The sequence below is a fragment of the Zosterops lateralis genome, assembly GCF_965231275.1.
Source record: "Zosterops lateralis genome assembly, chromosome: W".
Taxonomy (NCBI): domain Eukaryota; kingdom Metazoa; phylum Chordata; class Aves; order Passeriformes; family Zosteropidae; genus Zosterops; species Zosterops lateralis.
In genome coordinates, this window is record NC_139801.1 from 17,366,909 (window position 1) to 17,387,968 (window position 21,060).

Consider the following 21,060-nt stretch of genomic DNA (forward strand, 5'->3'; position numbering starts at 1 on the left):
TTACCTCTCTGCTGATGGTAACTGCATACCCAGCATGCCTCTTTCCATTGACAACGTAGCTGCTTCTGTCAGTAACCCAGGTTTCAGCATTCTCAACCGGAGTGTCCTTCAGATCCAGGTGACTGGAGTAGGTGGTTTCGATGGTCTCCAGGCGGTCGTGGATCACTGGTTCTCCTATACTCCCGCTGAGGAAGGAAGCTGGGTTCACAATGTTAGTTACCACAATCTTAACATCGTCTTGTTAGGAATCTCTGTGGGGAGATCTAATGTCCTCCTTTTCTTCAAGGACTGCAGACATTGTATGGGACACTAGCACAGGCATCTTCTGGCCTAGAGTGAATTCTGAGGCACTCTGGCCATCCTTTAGGAGCCGTGTACTCACGTCTGGAAGTCCCAGGGCTGGAGCTTTTTTAACCCAGGTAAATGACTATTTGCCTCATCAGCTGGGCTTTCTTCTGGGATCTGCAAGCCCAAAAAGTTTAGGAGGCTTACCGTCCGGTCCACTCATGTTCTCTGGACCTGGGTAGCTATTAGGAGGTCTTCTGCATACTGGAGCAATTGTTTGCAAGCTGCTCCCCAAATATCTTCCACTTTGAGGTTCTCCTGTGCAAGGACCACTTCAAAGGACTCAAATGAAAAGATTTTCTGGCTGGCTTTATGGAGAGGGAGGCAAAAGAAAGCATCTGCACATCTAAAACAGTAAATGAGTTAAGATATAAGGGTTAGCAACTACTGAATACAAGCCTTCAGTTATCTTGTCAACAGCTAAGTTATGACTTGTCAGGCTTCTTTACTGGCACGATAGGAGTGTTGAAATTAAACTGACACTCCTTCAGTTCTTTGCCCTGCCAGCATGTCAGGAGCCTACACTCCAGGAAACACCTAATCTATTTTCTTTTTTTATTATTATTATTTTTTTTTCTTTTTTTTCTTTTTTTTTTTCATTAAACTTAACAGTTTTACATTCTTTACCTCCAAAATAATTTTTCTATTTTTAAATATTACTTTTGCCTCCAGCTGCTTTAGCAGATTTCTGCCCAAAAGTGCAGATGGAGCATTAGGCATATAAAAATCGATGGATTCTCTATTGTTTCCCCAATTTAAACTTCAATGGTTTGTAAATGTAAGCCTTTTTTAGGTTGGCCAGCCGCTTCTTTTATTATTACATAGTTACTGGTTACAGGTGTTAGGGTTTTATTGCCCCGGTGTCTTATCAAGAATTTTATTTCTTTTTTTTTTTTTTCTGTTATGGCATCAAGCAACAATTGGGATCTGGTAAATGCTGCTTGATTACAAACTTCATTTTCTTAGCAACCCTTTTCCCAAATCTCTAAATCACTCTCCATCAGAGGTACTTAAAAGAAAAACCCCATACAATTGCCTAGACACTTAATCCAAATTACTGGTTATTAATTTTTAGGGTTTCTGAAATTCCGTTTCTGGGCAGGGGAACTTTTTGAACCAGCTTTTCAATTCTTGTTCCTTCTATTCTTAAAACAAAAAGTTAGCAATATGTATTCTTTAAAACAAGGCTCGAAGCACCAGCTGTTGAAGAAAGAATTTGTGTTTACATAAAAAAGGAAAATTTTTTTTTTATTTAAAAGAAAAACCCACGCGATTACCCAGACACATAATTCAAATTACTGGTTATTAATTTTTAGGGTTTCTGAAATTCCATCTCTGGGCAGGGGAACTCTTTGAACCAGCTTTCCAATTCTTGTGCTTAAAACAAAAAGTTAACAATTGAAGAAAATTTGCAATCAACTTCTTATACACTGTCCCCCTTCACCAAAACCTGTTTATGGGATAGCAATTTTTTTAGGCTCACAAAACAATGGGTTCAAAAACACTCCACAAATTTTTGCACTGAGGAAAAAGCGGGGGGGTTTCTCGGTCAGGCAGTTTTGGCTCTTTTTACAATTAAAACTGTATTCTACAAACAAACAATAGTTAAAACAAACACATCAGGCTTTTCAGAATTTCAAAGATACAGCCGGAGGCGACAAATCCCGGCTCCCTGCCGGTTACCGGGACAACCCAGATTCCTGCCTGATCACTGTGATATGTCACAAAAAAACACCCAAAACTTTTTTTTTTTTTTTTTTTTTTCTTATAAACAACAAACAGCCTATTCACCCACAGATGTTTTTCTATTGAACAGCACACTGATTAAAATCACACTATCAGTTATGCGGTCAGAAATTACAGCGCTCTCTGTGACACCCTCCAGTCACGGCCCAAGCACATCCCCCCCCCGAATTCCTCTGCTTTTCAGCAGAGATATCCTTCCGCGGATCGGCGGGGGTTTTAAAATCTCTTAAAAACAAAAACACTTACAACACAAACTTAAAAACAAAAACACTTACAACACAAACTTTCACAATTCACACACATACGGTCACTCAATCACAAAGAAAACCCAAACAGACACGAATACACACACATCCAGCGTTCGCGACCGCAACTCAAAACGGGACCCTGTTCACCTTAAAAATTCAGGCTAGCCTCTCAGATTATGAATTTACCAAAGTGCACCTTTAAACCATGGATGGAGCCACTACGCTCCCGATATCAATAGCTCTGTGCTGCCGCTGCTTTCCCCCTTGAATGCAGCCCACAGTGACCAGCTTTACCTGGACAAACCAAAATTGGAGCCACTACGCCCCAATACCAGCATCTCTATGCTGCTGCTGCTTTCCCTCCCTGGAATGCAGCCAACAAGTGACCAGCTTTACCTGGACAAACCAAACATGGAGCCACTACGCCCCCAATACAGCATCTCTATGCTGCTGCTGCTTTCCTCCCCTGGAATGCAGCCAACAAGTGACCAGCTCTACCTGGAACACAACAACACAACAACAATACTCCTCGGAGATTCCAAAACCCAGGCCTCTGCTTTGCATAAGACGTCTCTTATGACTTATAAGCCGCCTCTATTCAAAGGTACCTTCATTCAATACATTTTTTTAAACATACCTTTTGTCCGTAGTTCCAGGAGGTTCCGGTCTTTCCCCGGGTGGACGATAAGGTCTTAGGAGCCCTCACCCCGAAAACTCCGGGTGGGCGCCCTGAGGGGTCCTAGACCCCACCGGCCCCACGGCCAGAAAGAGCAGTTCTCCTGGCTGGCTCGCCAAAATGATTTATTAAAAAACTATGGACATTGATCTAATACCAATATCCAACTATGACGGACAAAGACTCTCTAACAGTTTAAAGTTAGAAAGTGTATGTTTATTACGACGCCGGGCAGCGTGCGGGATAGCTCCCAGAAACACACGCGCAATTTACAGATCATCACAGGGCCTTTTATCTACAGAAGTATTGAATACACAAACTACAAATGCATATTCATAGCTCTGATACCTCCCATTCCCCGCTTCGTATGGTAATTAGCCCAAAAAGCCACCAAGCATGCGTAGTTTGTTCTTTGAAATGGGTCGGTGGTCTTTTTAATGGGGTGGGGTCCCAAAATGATGAAGTAAGATTGTCTTCCTCAGCTCTGACTTTTTAACCTTTAGTGTTTGTGACAGCTAAATCCTGTTTTTCCCAGGACTGTTTGATTTATGATTGTATTGTATTCATGGGGTCTATTGATTATTCAGGATGCAGAAGCCCTAGTTTGACAGCTCCTCTGATTGATCGGTTCCTTCCAAGGATTATCAGTTCTTTCAGTCTGGCTTCTGTTAGCAAAAGGGAAGTCCTAGCTACATTATCTCAGCACTATCTATTTTGACTACAGTCTTTAATTCTTCTAAATCTATGCCTCAGATCTTTGGGTTTGTCTGGAATGTCACAAACCCCCCTCATTGTTCTGCCTCTTGGTGTGGTTTTAAAATGAAATACTGTTCAAAATTCACTTGCTCAACTTACTGGCCCCTGACCTCTGTCACGAAATTCTGAGCAAATGTAATAATTGTGAAGGGGGGAGGTTGTTTGATGCCTGTACTGTCCCACTGGATTTCTGGAGGTGGAAAACATTGTGTGAGCTGTGATGGAGCATCAGACACTCCCTGGGATGAATTATCCCTGGTGAGTGGAAGAGCAGCACAGGGGACATGCAGGTGTGCTGTGAAATGATGTGTGGCCTGGAATGACACATGGGATTCCCATAACAATCTCAAATGCTGCTTTAAAATGGAAACAACTGCAGCTGATTATCCAGGAAGGCAAGAGGCCAAATTGCACAGTCTCTACTTAATTTTTGTAATATCTGTTATTTTGGAATTTGTGAGTTCTGTGTTATTGATTTTGAATAGCAACCCATTTTTTATTGCTATTAGCTATTAAAATGACACATTAATTGTTTCTGCAATTAACAATGTGTTCAACTCTCCTCTGTGCCAGCATTTCTGACATTCAGAAGTCATAAACATCAACTACTCCATTATTTTTGCTATAAACATGTCCTAGAAAAGTCATTTCATACAGAAGCCAGACTAAGAACACATCACAGCAGCATTTTAGTTCTCTCACGAGGCTTAAAGGATATTAAAACTTTTCCCTTGACCCTTCCCACCAGGTGGATGCTTTGATTAGGAAACTTAGGCACTGGTTGGCCATCAAAGATCACTGGAGTAATGGTGTGTGATGCACTGCTTAAGGAGTGAGCAGACAATTGCTGGCGGAGGCTCTGTGCTGAGAAATCTCAAGGATTATGCTCATTTCAGGCATTTGAACTTGGATTGTTTCAAGCTCCTCTCCATCTGGGAGGCCATGAGCAACAGCAAACCACAGGCTTGACCTTGGAATTATTGGTTGACTTTTTGTGGTCTCAGAGAGGCTGGAGGAGGCAAGTAGAGGTTTCCTCCCCCCATCCTGAAGCCTTCCCATGAGTTCCCATTGACAGGTTCCTTCCAGGAGCAAACAAAGCATTTAGGGTACACCTGGGAGAACAATTTCTGGTCCTGTTGAAGCTTTGCAGGTTTTATCCTGCCAGGAAAGCAGGGCAGGTGAGAGGCTGCTTGAACACCAGAACAAGGTCGCTCTGGCTCAGCCCCACACTGGTGGCTTTTGTTCTGGTGCAGGAAAATCGGGTGTGAGGAAAGGCTGTTTTTTGTGTCAGTGGTCACTTTGCGGGGAATGACCATCCGTCCCCTCATTGACCTGTTGGCTGTCAAGAGGAAAAGGGAGAGTGCTCCCACCATGGGAGAGCAGATCCACATTCAGGTAAGTGGAGCATCCATCAACACATGGCCAGAGCTTTCTGATACCTTCTGGAATGTGTGTGTCTCCAAGGACCCTGAAGATCTGCAGTTTTACCCGGATCCTCTGTAGGTCAGCCCCTTTCCATGTTGGAAATCCTATTCAGGTTCCTAACCATGGGTTATTTTTGCATTGGAAGAGCAGCCACCAATCAGGCTGATGTAGCATCAGGTAGTGCACAAACATGAGAGAAAAAGATGATTTCTTGCCCAAAACTAAGCTCTGACCTAACTCAAATTTCTCTGGTCTCTGGAACGAACGAACAAAAGAAAGAAAGAAAGAAGCTTGGTTGCTTTCAGGATTAGGAAATTCCATGTGTTCTCCAGTCCCATCGCCACCACTGGTTTGGATATTTTTGCAAAAAAATGAGGAAAGGGAGGATAAGGTTGATGCTATATTGGAGGGAACCTCTGAAGTGCACCGTCCCTGGAATTATTCAAGGCCAGGTTGGATGGGGATTGGAGCCACCTGGGATAGTGGAAGATGTCCCTGCCCATGGCTGGAATGAGATGAGATGAGATGTAAGGTCCCATCCAACCCAAAGCATTCTGTGATTCTACATCCATAACCCAAAGGTGGGATTTCATTCCCCTTGTTCTCACCACCCAAATGTTGGTATTTGTAGTCATAAAGGACTTCAGGGAGAGGCTCAGCTCCATGAGATCAGCTGCTCTCCCACTCAGCTGAGCCTTTGCATTTGCATCTGCATCCAAGGGAAAATTAATATATTTCTGAATCTAATTGTTCAATCCCAGCCATGTTTCTGTGGGTATGGCTCCTTCAGGAATATTATTGTCATTGTCTTCTTAAGCAATAAAGCCATTGGGGCTGAGGACATTTGTAAAACCTGTTTGGCATCCTCACAATGGGGTTGGACTGCAGGGCTTTGTCTGAGGTTAACACAACAGCTCAGGAGGCTGAGGAGCTTTTTCCAGTTGTGAACAGAGAAGACTGTTCTTTTGTTAGGGTGTGAATGGTAAATCATCTCAGAAATGTGTTTCTTAGGAGATGTGAGCTGAAAACGGCCATGCACCAATTAAGTTGAGAAGGTAAAAATGCAGATAGTTGGAAATCATGAATGCAGAAGCAGCTTTCTTCCTCAAATTTATTTTGCCATCTGGATACTTGGGATATTCTTGCTCACAGGAGTGATGATCAGAGTGTATGAGTGTAATTCCAGAGAATCAGAGTAGTTTGGGTTGGAAGGGACCTTAAAACTCATCTCATTCCACCCCCTGCCATGGGCAGGGACACCTTCCCTTATCCCAAGTTGCTCCAAGCCCAATCCAACCTGGCCTGGGACACTCCCAGGGATGAGGACCTTTCAGTGCTTCCTTCCAATGCCGTGTTTATGGAACACACAGCTGCCAACAGCTATGTGAGGGCATTAAACCCACACCAGGCTGCAGGCCTGAGCCAGCTGCTCTGAAACTTTTCCATCTTTGACCCCCCAAAAAGATAGTTTTAAAATTTTAGAGGTGTAGGAAGTTCCAGGATCATCAGTACCTGAGTGTGGAGGGCAGCAGAGCAGAGCCCTCTCCCAGTTTAGAGATGCCATTAGGAAGGAAAATAGTTTGGGAAAATACAGGGATTTAACTTCTGAGGGGAAACCCAACCAGGCTGGGATTTTTTAATATAATTTTAAACAATAATAATGTATTTATATAAAGTATGATATGCTGATTTCATTTAGTGGGAAGTGTCTGGGAGAAGGCAATATTTATTATTCAAGTCAAAGCGTCATTTATGTGTTACCTACATTTATAGCCTGAGGATACTGATTTCCTGAGACAAATTGTCCTCAAAACCCCCAAAATGAGCCTTTCCTGCAGGTCAAGGCCCAGAGGGCAGAACATGGGAGCCATCAGCCCTCCTGTACCTATCACAGAGAGCAGATTCATGGCCCTCAGCATTTATTCTCTGCTTGCCCACACCTGAAAGCAAACCACTCATTGTACTCCAGCACCACTGGATGAGTGGATGGAGAATTATCCCAGTGCCTTCTCTCCTTGTTTCTAAGCTCCATATCCTGAGCTGGAAGCATCCCCTGTTGTGTGTGTGGCTTTTGCTGTTTGCTGGCTGGGTTCATCACGTATGCAACCGGTGTAGAGCGAAATCCTCTCTCCTCTTTAGTTCTTGGATCATTTGCTGGCTGGCATTGAAGATATATCTGGACACTGGGGACAATATTACTGGAAAGACAAGTAAGGATTTGCCAAAATACAACTGTGTACACATGTAGGAAAAAAAGGAAGTTGGTTTCTATTCCCAAAGTTTCTGCTGTGGGCAGCTGGGCCTTGTTCATCCTCGTGGCAGGAGGGAGGTGACAGAGGGGTGGTTTTTCCTTGTCCAAGGGGACACCAGGTTTTCAGGGCACTTCCCTGCTTGCAGACACCTCTTGTGCATCACCTTAAAAAGATTCTTTCTCCTCTCCTGTTGTGTTTCTCCCTTCTTGCGCAAAGAAATCTGCTGGAAGTGCCATGGCCGTGACACGCAGCCTGTCCCAGGCTGTGCACAGTTAACATTAAAGAGCTGAGTTTGCAGCACTGCTTGTTGTGGATTGAAATTACAGAGGATCTCTACAGATTTTTGTAGCAAAGTGTTCAATTTTCATTAAATTCTGTGAGTTTGTACATTTTAAAATTTAAAAAATGCATCGGGATTTTAAAAAAAATTACAAATACCATAAAATATACTAAAAAGACTATCTACCAGGTTTAATTCCTTGGTGGTCCAGACAGATGCAGCTGGCAGAGATTTTTCAGGAATGCCCATGCTTGGAAGTGCCACTAGAGGGTATGGGAGTGACTGCTGCTGAGAAGCATTCTGGTTCCTTGTGAGCAGATCTTGGAGAGATTGATGAGATTGATGATCTCAGAGGTCTTTTCCAATCTAAATTATTCAATGATTTGAACAGAAAAGAAGAGGAAATGGCTCAAGAGGGAATCTGAAAGTGTTTAAATTTGTGGCTGCTGCATGTGCTTGTAGAACTTTTCTAGAAAAGTTCATGATATATCCAGCACTTTTGGGGAATTTTTATTGTATTTAGTGAAGTTTTAATATTTTGACTCATGTATTGTAATGCATAAATAATTAGGGACTGATCTTTTGGACCATCGATTTCTGAGGAGGACTTAATGGGATATAATGGAATTTAATGGAATATGGGGCAGTTGTGGGTTATGACCCTGCTGCCTTGCTCAGGTCTGTTCATGCTGGGGAGCCAGGGAAGAGGCTAAACCCATCTCATTTTGTTCTCCAACAGACTGGAATATTTCAACAGCAAATACCTGCAGAAGATCCTGCTCAGGGAGTACAACCAGTCCAAGTCCAGCATTGTGCTGCTCTACGAGAAGCTGGAGCACAAACACGCCATCGAGCTGGCCTAGGCTGGGCAGCTAGGCCATGGCCCAGCCCACCCCTCCTTCCTGTAAGCAAACACCAGCTCAAACTCAGCAGCTGAGGGCTAAAAATGATGGGCTGGATGAGCATCACCTGGCACTGATGGTGGCACATGGAGGGTCACCTGTATCCCCATGAGTTACAGGGAAATGGTGCTCTGAGGAAGAGGCTCCTGCCCAATTTTGGATGGATTTGCTCTGTTAAATGTTCTGAATGGCCACTTCAGACCTCACAGATGGTTCTGCTCTGCCACAGCTCCCCATGGCTCTTTTATCCATCAGGGAGCATATGGACAGCCCAGCTCTGATGCAAATGCAAAATTCCTGCTTTGCCGTGAGCTCCATCTGCATGGATGAGCTGTTGGCCATGTTGGCTGTGGTGGGATCCCAAAGGGACACTGAGATTTGAGGATGCACTTCTTGTGCATCTTCTAAAAAAAGATGTTCTGCTTTCCTTTGCAGAAGCAGCGACAGAACTGTCATAACAGACCAAAAATTGGAGGACACTCCAAATCCTGATGTCCTGGACAATATGCAAGAAATATGGGCAAGAAACCTGTACCGGATCAGGAGGACGGTATAACTTTTCCCTCAATCCATATTTTAAGTGTCCAATAACACAAATTCCCTTGGTTATCCGAACAGCCTGAGTAGATGTTATGAATATTTCCATAATTACTCAGGATGTCTCTGTGAGCAGAGAATAGTTGACTGTGTGGAGCCAGATCCAGTTTCCAAGTCAGTGGCACATTTCTGTTTGCTGCCTGACAGCTTTTGAAAGGATCACCCAGTCAGCCTATAATTTCATGGAATATTTTCAGCATCGATACCCTGCAGTGAAAAGGAGAAAGGAGGAGCACGTGGAACTTCAAGCACTGGGTTAGCAGATCCAGCAGCAGCTCCTAGGGCAGAGCAGGGATGGGGTTATCCTCATGGTACATTTTTCCCCGTAGAAGAGAAGTGTGAGTGGGAATTAATCTGCAGAGTTTTTTAATCCACCCAGCAGTTTTTGCCATGGAACTGGTACCAGTGGTTAAAGGGCATAAACCCCACTTGCTGTTTACAGAATCATGGATTGTGTCTGGGGTTTCACACAGCACCTAGGGCTGTGCATTGGAATTACTGTTCGTAGGGAGACAGCCTTAAAATCCACCTAAGCCTTTGTTTTATGGATTACACAAAATACGGAGTCCTTAGGAGTGGGGCTAGTGTGGGCAGCTCAGCACAGAGGGATCAGCCTCCCCCTCCTGTCCCTTTGCTGAGCTGAGGGAAGCAATGGGATAAGACTGGGAAGAAACCTATGGACATGGTGAAGGGATGAAGATGAAGGCACAGCTCCAGTTTGTGCTTAGTCCTGCATTAATCCAGCCTAACGCCTTGTAGTGACAGCATTATCCCAGCTCCCACTGGTGTTAGCAGGAGATTTCAACTTGGCTGGGTGGTGGCTTTTGAAGAAGAATTTATGGTTCCCATTGTTTGCATGATTTATATGGGAAGGTGGGGTTAATACAAAACATTGGGGGCTGAAGCTGTGAAGGCACTTCGAGCAGAGTCATTATACTCGTTCTGTCACCTGCACTACCAGGTGTAACTCAGTATTGTTATTCAGTGATTTCTTGAGTGACTTCACATAAAAAAACAGACTTTGGAGTCCCATCTCCCTTCTGTGGCTCTTTCCATCCCCACCTCTCCTAAATCAGTGTATGCCCATAGCTGGGTGGGATGGCTGCAGGAGGATCCTGGAGGGAGAGCAGGGATGCTCCCGTGTCCAGCAGCCTCTGTGTGTCCCCTGCAGGGCCCGGTGTACAACAGGCACACCCTGCCTGGGGACAGCGAGCCCATGGAGCAGGCCAAGGAGATCCTGATCCTGCGGCACAAGAGCCTGCTGGTGGAAGTGAGTGGGAGTGGCACCTGCAGCACCAGGAAGGAGGTAAGAGGGAACACAGGCAAGCAGGACCACGCATAGGCTGCTTTCCCCACAGCCTGGTTGTTGCTGATGGTTTGTTTCCTTCGAAAGACAAATCTTGTTACTTTAACTTCAAATTAAAAAAGTTTCTCTATCTCAAATCTCATTCCAACGAATAGGAAAAATACCAAGGGAAAAACTCCCCAACCCAGCTCCTGGCAAACCAAGGAGCCATCCCAAGCACAGCCCTGTTCAGTGCTTTGTGAACACAGACTTCCACCTGTGCTGGGAAAGTTCTCTACTGAACAAATGTTACTGACGGGGCTTCACTCTGTAGATTCTGAGGTCTGTTTTTCCCGTGTTTTCTTTTCTGGGAGATTTCATCAAAGACAGGAATTTGTCTCCCCCATTGTCAGTGGTCCAGAGGGACTGTAAATATTTGAAATTGCTCAGTGGTTTTTTTGCCCCCAACTCTTTTGAAAGGACAGAGACATTTTTGTGATCTTTCTTATTCATTATCGAGGTGAGATTTTTGTTTTTAAACACATCTACAGTTCTGGGCAGGCTTAAAAGAAGTAAAACAGAGGGAAGTTTTGCTTACCAAATTCCTGTGAGAAACAAAATTTTTTCCAGTTTACTACTGGCATAGCTCTGTGTTGGTTTATGTTCTGAATCAGAGGAGAAACAGGGTTAATACAAAGTCTGTGCCTGGGGAAGACTTTTGCTCTTTGGAAATTGGTGAGAGAAGCTGGGTCAGCATTTAGCTATGAAAAAAAAAAAAAACAAACGGTTTCCAGGAATGATGCATGAGGAGCAGGCTTGGTCTTTTCAGTTCCTCCTATCCTCTGTAACTCTTTAGAGGAAAAACATTTAACTCTTGTCCTATTTTGCTCCCAAATGCCCAGGTCAGCAGCAATGCAGAATCACAGAACATCCAGAGTTGGAAGGGATCCATGAGGACTATTGAGCCAACTCCTTGCCTTGCACAGAACAGCCCCAAGAATCCCACCCTGTGCCTGAAAGTGTTGTCCAAACACTCTCTGAGCTCTGGCAGGGTTGGTGCTTGCAGTAATTGCTGAGCCATCCCTAAATTTCACTCACTTCTCTGAATTTTAGGTTTTGATGGCTTGAGCTGGAGCACTGTCCAAGTGTGAGCTGTGATCTCTAAACTGAGCAGCCAAGCTCCATCACTGAGAACAAAATGACCTTTTAGAAATAAATAAATTACCCTTCCCTATTTAGATAGTAATTTTCCATGACAGCATAAGAATTCAGGAGTGCCCTGGACTTTTTTCCACTCCAATTTCCTTGTGGAAGTGCCAATCATGGAGGAGCCCACCAAGAATGGCGGCACCACACCAAACACTGCTAGTGCTCAGCCCTTCCTTCCCAGAAAGGTGTTCTGGCTCTTGCAAACAACTTAAAACATTTAATTTGATCATTTACATGCTGATTGGTTCTTACAATTCAGAATAGATAGGCAAGAACATGGCATGTTCCTGTAGAACATTTTGTATAATTAAACTTCAAAAGAGCAACATCAAACTCTGGCTGATTTTGAGCACGACATTCCCTACTTTAAGGATATTTGATTGTTAAACCCTTGTGCTCCTGCTTTCCCCTTCTCTGCTGCATTTGTTGGGAAATTCAGGAGTTTTGGGAAAGCTGTTTCTCCTGTTCCTTTGAGTATTTTCAGCTGGGCTTTGGGGGAACAGAATAGTTTTTTGGGAATTGCAAAAGCAGTAGGATTCACTCTATGTCTCTACTGACTCAGGAATGATGGAAAATGCCCTCTGAGGGTGGGAAATGCCCTGTGGATTATGAAAAATGCCAATTTGATGCCGAATACTGACTGTTGTGTCATTGGAGCTACTTGGTGCTGCTCACACCCCTTCACTGCAACCACCTTGGGTTTGTGCCAGGCAAAGGGAAGCAGATGTAAATCCCAGAATAGTTTGGGTTGGAAGGAACCTTAAAGATCATCCAGTTTCAACCCCCTGCCATGGGCAGAGACACCTTCCACTAGATCAGGATGTCCTGTCCAGCCTGGGAAATGATAGTAAATACTGGGAGCTGATCCCAGTGACACCTGTAAGGGTGGCTCTAACCCAAGAACCATGCTCAGTGCCCATAAGGACAAGCCAGGCCTGTTTTGTGTCACCAGCAGCTTTTCTGCTAATTTTTAATAATAGCTGCCTAATTTACTGTGAATAGAAATAGAATGATGCCCCAAAGTGTTGGGATAATGCTCTAACAGAGCCCTGAAGTATTAACACCATATTAATTATATATATATAATATTATATAATATTAAGGAGGGTGAGTGAATGCTGTTACTTCATGCTGTAGGAGGACAGATTGCAGAATTTATCGGCAGAAAGAAGGAACACTGCGCTAAAAAGTAAATTTTAGCCAATTATAAGCAGCTCAATACTTACCAGTTTCTTGGGAAAAAAAGCAGCTACTCATGTTTCTTCTATGCCAAATTTAAAAGAAAATGGTATTTTCCTGATTAAAAAAAGCTATTAAAGAAAAATGTCAGTAGTGTTAGAGATTTTTCCGATTGTCAGATATTCCATGTTTTGTAGTCCCATAGGGAAGGGCTTGGCCTTCCAGGTTTTGAATCAGCAAGAAAAACTTGGATGCTGTTGCTCCCCACGTTTTTCTATTCTACATCTCACCACGAGATGGAAGCATTACAACTGTGTTTGCAAACCCAACTGGATATCCAGGGAGGGAAACAAACTTCCAGCAAAGGGCCACTAAAACCCCTGTGGTGCTGGTGAAACTCCTGCAATTCTGTTGCCAGTCTTGGAAAAAAGCTTTGGTGATACCTTGAGTATTAGGAGCTGAGGGAATAATTAAAAAATTCCTTTGGTTCAGTGGAAACCCTGTTTTTTTCTGTTTGGCGAGTGTCTGTTTTTCTTTTTTAGTGAAGCTGCTGAGAGCTTTGCTGTTAAATATGAAGCTGTTGTAGCTTATTTAAACTCATATTTTATTAGTGGCTGGTTGATCTTTTCCCCCCAAACAAAATCAGGGATGTGTGGGAGAACATCCTCGTGTTGGTGCCTTCATCAGGCTGGGGAGGAGCCAAGTTCATCTTGGCTGCTGGACAATCAATCTCTTTCCACATGAGAAAGCAGTGCACTCACCAGGATGGACACAGCTCTGACGACAACACCAGGCTTCAACCAGGAGGGGTTGGGATTGGAGCAGGGTGATCTTTGAAGTCCCTTCCACCCCAGACCATTCTGTGACTCTGAGTCACCTCTCCTGGGTGGCTTTAGGTTCCTTCGGGGTCTCCTGCACTTCAGGTGCTTTTACAGCATGGAGAGGGGGCTCTTGGAGCCTCCTCTAAGGAGAGTTTGAAGAGCAAACGGGGAAAAAGCTGTGAGAAGCAGCAAGAAAAGAACAATCTTCCTCCCTCCAGAGCAGGTTAAATGATTTACACCAGGCAGAAGGACCTTGGCAGGAGATCGAGGTGACTTCAGCTCTGAACCACAGCCCAGAGGATTAACTCCAAGACTCTATTTCCAGCAGAAAGTTTGCCTTCCTCTGCCTAAGGACAAAATTCCTGCCGAAGGCTGCTGCTTCCTGGAGCTGTGCATCATTGCTGGCTCCGAGTGCCGGCCGCATTTGGGGCTTGCCTTATTTTGGGCAGGGATCCAGCCAAGCCTGAGCTGGCAGGGTGAGTTCTGAGACCCAGGACAGCTTTTATTTTCCACAGAGCACCCAGAAAATCCTTGCACCTGTAACCAGGCAACTTGGTCCTCTTTTCTCCTGCCAAAACATGAACGCACTCCCCCAGAAGGAGCTTATTTGAAGCTGCCTGTGAGCTATGTGCGTAAATGACACAGTGCCTTTGGTAATTATGTCGGAGCCCTTTCATGGAGCATGCTCTGAGAATTGTTAAATGCTCCTGGGAATGGCTTTCCAGGGAGCCAGGCACTGCTGCCGGAGCTGGGAAGGCGTTCTTATTAAAATGGTCAATAAAAGTGAGAACAAGGGTTGGAGGGCAGCAGTCCTCGTTAGGGGAGGGAGGAGAACGAACCGAAACAAAATAGAAAACCAAGCTGGGAGGCTGGGATGTGTCCAGAGCTATTTTGGCAGTCTGGGTTCCTGGACCAAGGTGCCAAATCACAGCTGCGTGAGAGACTTATTCCCAGTTTACAGAGGCACACAACAATCCAGGCGGCATTGTGCTACCTGATTTTTATTTTTTTCGTTCCTATTTTTTTTGTCCTAGAGGGTGGAGATTAGCACTGGAGTGAAAGGACAGGGAGCTCATTAGTGCCAGCTCATTACCTGCCTCCTTGGACTGCAGCCAATGTGGGGAACAGCCAAGGTGAGAAACATCCTTATCCTGGGGACAGCTTTGCCTTCTGCACTCCCTGACCCATTCTCCCAGCTCCAGGGCTGCTCCTTCCCATCCTCTCGGTTGAACCATTCCTGGGGAGCTCAGACCTCTTCCAGGACTCAAAATATAATTGCTGCATTGTTACCCCTGCACTTAGAGGGGCAACACGTTGCGACATGGGTGTGGACCCTCACAGCAAGCAGCATGGTCAAACATGGAAGGCTCTTTATTATCTGACTCAAATCTACTTATATACACTTTTTACAGAGGGCCCAGATTGGCCCAAGGAGGTTACAACCTCCTGACTCCATTGGTCACTATGACCATCAGTCAAATTCTCTCTCAGAGAACAACTATGCAAAACATACAGATAAATTCTAAGAATACACATTGTTTACATGAAGCAGCGTGAGAATGGTGCTGCAAAGGTTCAAACACTCGAAAGCAAGAAAGTCAGGGGCGACATCTCACCCTTTTATCATTAAAAAAAAGAAAAAAGGAAAAAAGAAAATGAACATAGTTCAATTTCTGTTCCCATGGGAGGACCATCAGAGTGACACTCAGTGTCATCAACATCAGAGTGATCTCTCAGTGGTTCCTCCACTGCTGACTTTCATTCGGTCACGGTTTCTTGCTGTTCACATTGCAGGGTTAGTGAAATTCTGTGGCACCTGTAAGGTGCTAGATGGCATGCAAAGCCTTTGCCAATTAAATTTGCGGGGTTTCACCCCGCATTCTCTGTTTTTGTTTTGAAGAACCAGGCCTCTGTGGCACAACCCAGGTTCTTCAGCCAATGGAACAAACAACATTGCTGACTCCCTTCAAAATTGAACAACCCATCTGTGTGCCATGTCGGCCACAGAAATTAAGTCCGTGACTAAATGAAAAGGTTTCTGGGAAAACTGTGGAAATGCCATGACAGCAGCCCCAATTTTCAACCCAAATGGGCTGCCCATCCTCAGGGGCTTCCAAAACTTTGCCCCTCAAAACCATCCTTCCAAGCAACAATGGCCTACCTTGTCCTCCCCAAATTGTCTGTAAAGACAGTGGGTTCTTGCACTAAGTTCTGACTATTTTTTGAGCTGCAAAAAAAAAAAAAAAAAAAAAAAAAAAAAAAAATCCAAAGGATTTTTGCCACTCGCAATAGCTCATGGCTCCAGAGCATTTGGCAGAAAAACACTGCTTGCAAAGCTCCAAACAAATTCCTCCCATAATACTGAGAGTATGAATTTTACAAAAATCTGCACCCATCAAATTCGCAAGCATTGTTGCCTGCATTTATCAATCGAGCAATGAGCTCATACAAAAATGATTGATTGCCATCTTTTGCGGCTGAAATCAAGCAATTAGCTCAAACAAAAAAAAAGGTTTTTTTTGATTGATTCTTTGTTTTTTCAAACAATATTTTTCCCACCTTGTGGCAGATGGGGCAAAATGAACCATTCCAGAACATGAAAGGAATTGGACATTCATCAGCCAGTGATACCTGCAGGATACAAATGAATCACAGAAAACAACCATTCGGATTCACAATTGAGGATTGGCTTTTTGGAGGACTTATAAAAACCTCCAGTCCCCAGAGTTCTGTTTCGATGCAGAACACAAGAACTTCCCAGGACTGGTTGAAGATTCCAGATGATCCTGGTCCAACAGCTCCCAAACCCAGTCACGAAGGAGGACGAATGCGTCTTGAAAGACAGTCCATTCCAGCCACCAAACAGCAAAATAGAAAATCACAATGTCCATTCCAAATCGTTCCAGGACAGTCTCTTTTTCAGACCAACAATCCAGTGAAATTGAGGCAGCTCAGTGACTTCAGAGCAACTGCCTTCTCACCACCGACTCTTTGTCCTGTGAATAGAAACTCAAACACAAATTAAACAATTCTGGTTCCTTCAGGGACTCTGACAGGAAGAGGTGGGTGTGGGACTAAACTTTCCCAACACACCTCCATTGGCTGTGGGGACTGGGAAGACCCTTCTGTCCAAGCACACTTCCTCTTGGCACCCCACTGCCTGTTTGACAGAGGCTGGCCATTCACATGGATTGCCTTACAAACATTCACCATGTGACCCGGCCGTCCACACCTTCCACAAAGAAACAAGGGAGTGATTCCTTTTTTTGCGCTCTCTTTATTTGTTTCTTGCTGCCCTGAGCATTAGTCTTGCTGGCCTGAGCATTAGATGAGGCATCATCGACTTCTGATTCCTGTCCCGTTTGCTCCACAGGGACTGGGGTGAGAACTTGTCTCACCACACCTTCAGAGCTGGGGAATCCACTGCTACTCTGCAGGGGGCGCCGTGCTGACCCACGGCCGCCCACAGCATTTGCCTTGGTTGGGACATCATCCGAGACTGAAGTAGACCCGGCACTCCGGGACCCTTTGCAGTGGGGGAACACCCGCTTGTGACCGGCTGCGCCGTGCCGTCCCTTTAAAATGAACAGCGCAGAGCTGGCAGCCGCCTTCAGATCTGTGGCAGCTGCACCCGCCGTGCTCCGAGATCGCAGCACTGCGGGAGGCGTGTCCCTCGGGGCCACTTTCGGACCGGCAGCCACTGCCCGCTGCGCGCCACCCCGACCTGGCATGGGGGGGGGGGGAAATCGCAGTGCTGCAGGAGGCATGTCCTGCTTGCCAAGCGCTGCCCCCACAGGTGCGGGCAATTTGGGGGGAGCTAAGATCAAGGGGGAAGTGCCACAATCAGCACAGGGAGAAGGGGGGCTGGGAGGGTGCCCTGGCCCTGCATTCCTCAGCGGAGCCGTGGCTGCGACTCCAGCACCAGCCAGCCGTGCCGCCTGGTGCGGGGCCGCCCCGCCCCTTCTCGCGGGCAGGACCGGCCGGTGTGGGGGGGATCCTTCTCACTCCAGGGCCACGCTCCCCGCAGTTTCCGTGAGGCACTTCGCTTCTCACCAAAATGCACGGAACTGCACGTCCGTTGCTGGTCCCTGCCGCGAGGACCTGCTGAACAGAATATCTTATCGAAATTCCACAATGCGGACAGTCCACGAAAACCACTCCGCCCCCCTGAATCAAGAGCACTCTTGGCGTTTCTAAGGCTAGGAAAGCACGGAGGGGATGAAGTGGGGGAGGTGATCTTTTGCCTCCGCCGCCACTTCTGTGGCACAGGACTCGGGGGAGCCGGTCCTGTGGGGCTTTTGCAAGCCCCGAATTTCCACCGCTGCTTCTGTGGCGTGGGACTCGAGGGGGACAATCCTGCTGGTCCAGTGGGGCTCTGGATGGCCCTGAATTTCTCCCACACTCCATCGCCGATGAGGCGTGGGTGGAGAAGGGGTCTGCTTGGCAGATCCCGTGCCCACCTCAGCAGGTGCACTGAGGATGGGCAGGCTTCCTGCCATGCTGCTGCATTTCCGAGGAAGGGGGGTCGGTTTTTTCTACCCATCTCCACGGGACAGGAACAGGAGGAATGACTCCACCATCTCCCCTGGCACCCAGCCCGATGAGGCTGGAGCCATCCTCAGAGCTGGAAGGCTGCAATTTAGGCAGCACCTTCTCCAGCCTGTTCCAGGTCGCTATGAGTTCCAATAGCTTCACACGGCGATCTGCAAAGAAAACCTGGATCAAATGGTCACCCAGAGACTCTCACTCTGCTGTAGAAAAATCTTTTTGAAGGCTGCAAAAAACCCCATGTGTTCTAGCATAATAGAACAATTTCTGGAGAGCATCTCCAGGAAAGGAGACTTCTTCTCTCCAGAGGACTTCAAGCCAAAGGTCCACCATGAGGGCCTCATGATCTGAGGAGGGTTTAGAGATCATTATCTCTTACCACGATACCTCAGGCAGAGCAGCTGCAGTCGCTCACTGGGCACAGAGGTCAACTCGCCATGTAGTTTCTCACTCAGTCGGAGGTCACCAGTGTGACCTGTTCTCCCACGTCAGGGGTCCGTTCAGACACGGAGGGGTCACCAAATGTGATCCAGACACGAAGGGGTCACCATTATGATGGAGGATCCCGTTCTCAGACAGTCGTGGTCTCCAGATGTTACCCCTGCACTCTGAGGGGTAACAATTTGCGACGTGGGTGTGGACCCTCACAGAGGACAGCAGGCAGCAGCAGGGTCAAACATGGAAGGCTCTTTATTATCTGACTCAAATCTACTTATATACACTTTTTACAGAGGGCTCAAATTGGCCCAAGGAGGTTACAACCTCCTGACTCCATTGGTCACTATGACCATCAGTCAAATTCTCTCTCAGAGAACAACTATGCAAAACATACAGATAAATTCTAAGAATACACATTGTTTACATGAAGCAGTGTGAGAATCAGGCTGTAAAGGTTCAAACACTTGAAAGCAAGAAAGTCAGGGGCGACACTGTATTGTGCAATTTTTATTCTTTAAGCTTCTGACACTGGCTCAGTTTTGTTTCAAAATTCTTGACAGTCCATAAAGAGCTTCCAGTTTTGTTCAGGGAAGCCATGCATGCCCCATCCCTGGACGGGTTTTAGGCCAGTTTGGGTGGAGCAACTTGGTCCTGTGAGAGGCGTCCCTACCCACAGCAGAGGGTTTGGAATGGGATGATCTTTAAGGTCCCTTCCAATCTCATGATTCTATGTTGTAGCAAATCAGCATCTGCAAATACTTCCTGCCATTTCTTATAAAATCCTTCTCTCCCTCAGTCCCAGAAAGACTTGTGCTCAGTGCAGGGTGAGGCCAAGCTCTGCTACTCCTTCGCTGGTAAGTAAGGGAGCTGGGGGTCATTTCCTGCCCTCCCCTGCTCACCCTCATCCCCGTGGAATGGCCCAGCAGGTGACAGGGAGGATGTGGGACATACTTAAATGAGCCTCATGGGTGAGCAAGGAGAGTCAAAATCCTTCATAGCCCTGGTGCTCCCTCTCAGCCCAACCTGAGGTTGGTGTGAATGGTTTGGGCCTTGTCCTAGGTTGTAGTGTAGGATGTACACAAAGTATTTATTCTATCACCATCTTCATGAACTGTTGAAACCAGGTGGGGCAATGTTCTTCCCAGGCCCCCTGCCTTTGGGCTGTCTTCTGCTAATGGCCCATCAATGCCTTGCCACATGACTCATAGGTAACGCCCTCCAGGAGTTATCTCTGTTTAATGGGCCATCAAGGACCCACTTCACGACTCATCATCCCATTGTGAGATGCTCCACCCAGGGGGAGGAGCCAAGCATTCCCACCTGGATTTAATCTGGGATTTGGGACAGTACAAGCAGCCCTTACCTACTGGATTCCCAGAGGACCAGAGCTACCAGACCTTTCTACAGGGTCACTGCTTCAGGAAGACCACCTCATCTGGACTACTTCCACCATCCTGCTCAGGTTGTATTCTGACTCTGTCAGTGGTCTTTTGTATTATTGCTTTTATTTTATTTTTTACCTTTTAACCTTTCTTCTTATTAAATTGTATTTCTGACTTGGAGCCTCTCACTCGTTTTCCTTTCAAACCATGACAGACCCTTTCAAAGCCATCCAATCCAAACCCTCTGCCACAAACAGGGACATCACCAACTAGGTCAGGTTGCCTCATCCAACCTGGGATGTAGCTGTTTTAATCCACAGTTTACTAGGAATACTTCAGTTGTATTCTTCCTGAAGAAAACCATGACTGTAAGCACAGAAAAGCGATAAAACCCATTGTTTCTAGGGGTTTTTTTCCACCCCAAGGAAAACATGAGCACCATGGCCCCTGACACACAGTGGTGACAGAGCAGAAGGAGATTGTTACCCTTCTGTTGTGGTTGCATGTTCATCCCCATCAAAAAATCCCATAATGTGACAACATGACATTCCAGATGCTCCAGCAGGGCACCTGAGTTTTCCAGAGCTGGTTTAAGGTAGTCACCAATGTGAATTTTTGCTCTGCAAAGTTACAGGTGGGGACTGACAAAAGAATGATGATGTTGATCCAAATACTTTATGTATTTCAAAGTGTAAACCCAGGTTTAAATTAGCTTTTTTGGCTTTTTCTTCCATGGAAACAGTGATCTTTGTCTCCTATTTTATGACTGGGAAGTGATCCCTGGAGTGGAACAGCTCATCCCCAAAGAGCACATGGCCACCTCGTTGTTTCTTCATTCCTGCTGAACCACAAAGAAGGGTGTTTCTCATGGTGTTTCTCATGCTGTTTTTCTTCCCACAGTGGGGAACACGGAGAAGGTTCGGGAGGTGAAGGAGAGCTGATCTAAGTCCACGTGTGCCATCTCACCACCC

The 21,060-nt window shown here is 45.9% G+C and overlaps 1 pseudogene across 1 annotated transcript in view; it reads left to right on the top strand.

The window, feature by feature from the left end:
• The window catches only part of LOC310922235 (sodium/hydrogen exchanger 2-like), a 37,230-nt pseudogene extending 16,200 nt beyond the window's left edge, over positions 1-21,030 (top strand). The window contains exons 7-13 of the transcript in view: positions 5,077-5,166; positions 7,336-7,406; positions 8,468-8,632; positions 9,066-9,180; positions 10,399-10,533; positions 19,504-19,561; positions 20,990-21,030. The product of the transcript in view is annotated as a sodium/hydrogen exchanger 2-like (transcript). The remainder of the gene's footprint in view (positions 1-5,076; positions 5,167-7,335; positions 7,407-8,467; positions 8,633-9,065; positions 9,181-10,398; positions 10,534-19,503; positions 19,562-20,989) is intronic.
• Positions 21,031-21,060: the final 30 nt, after the last annotated feature.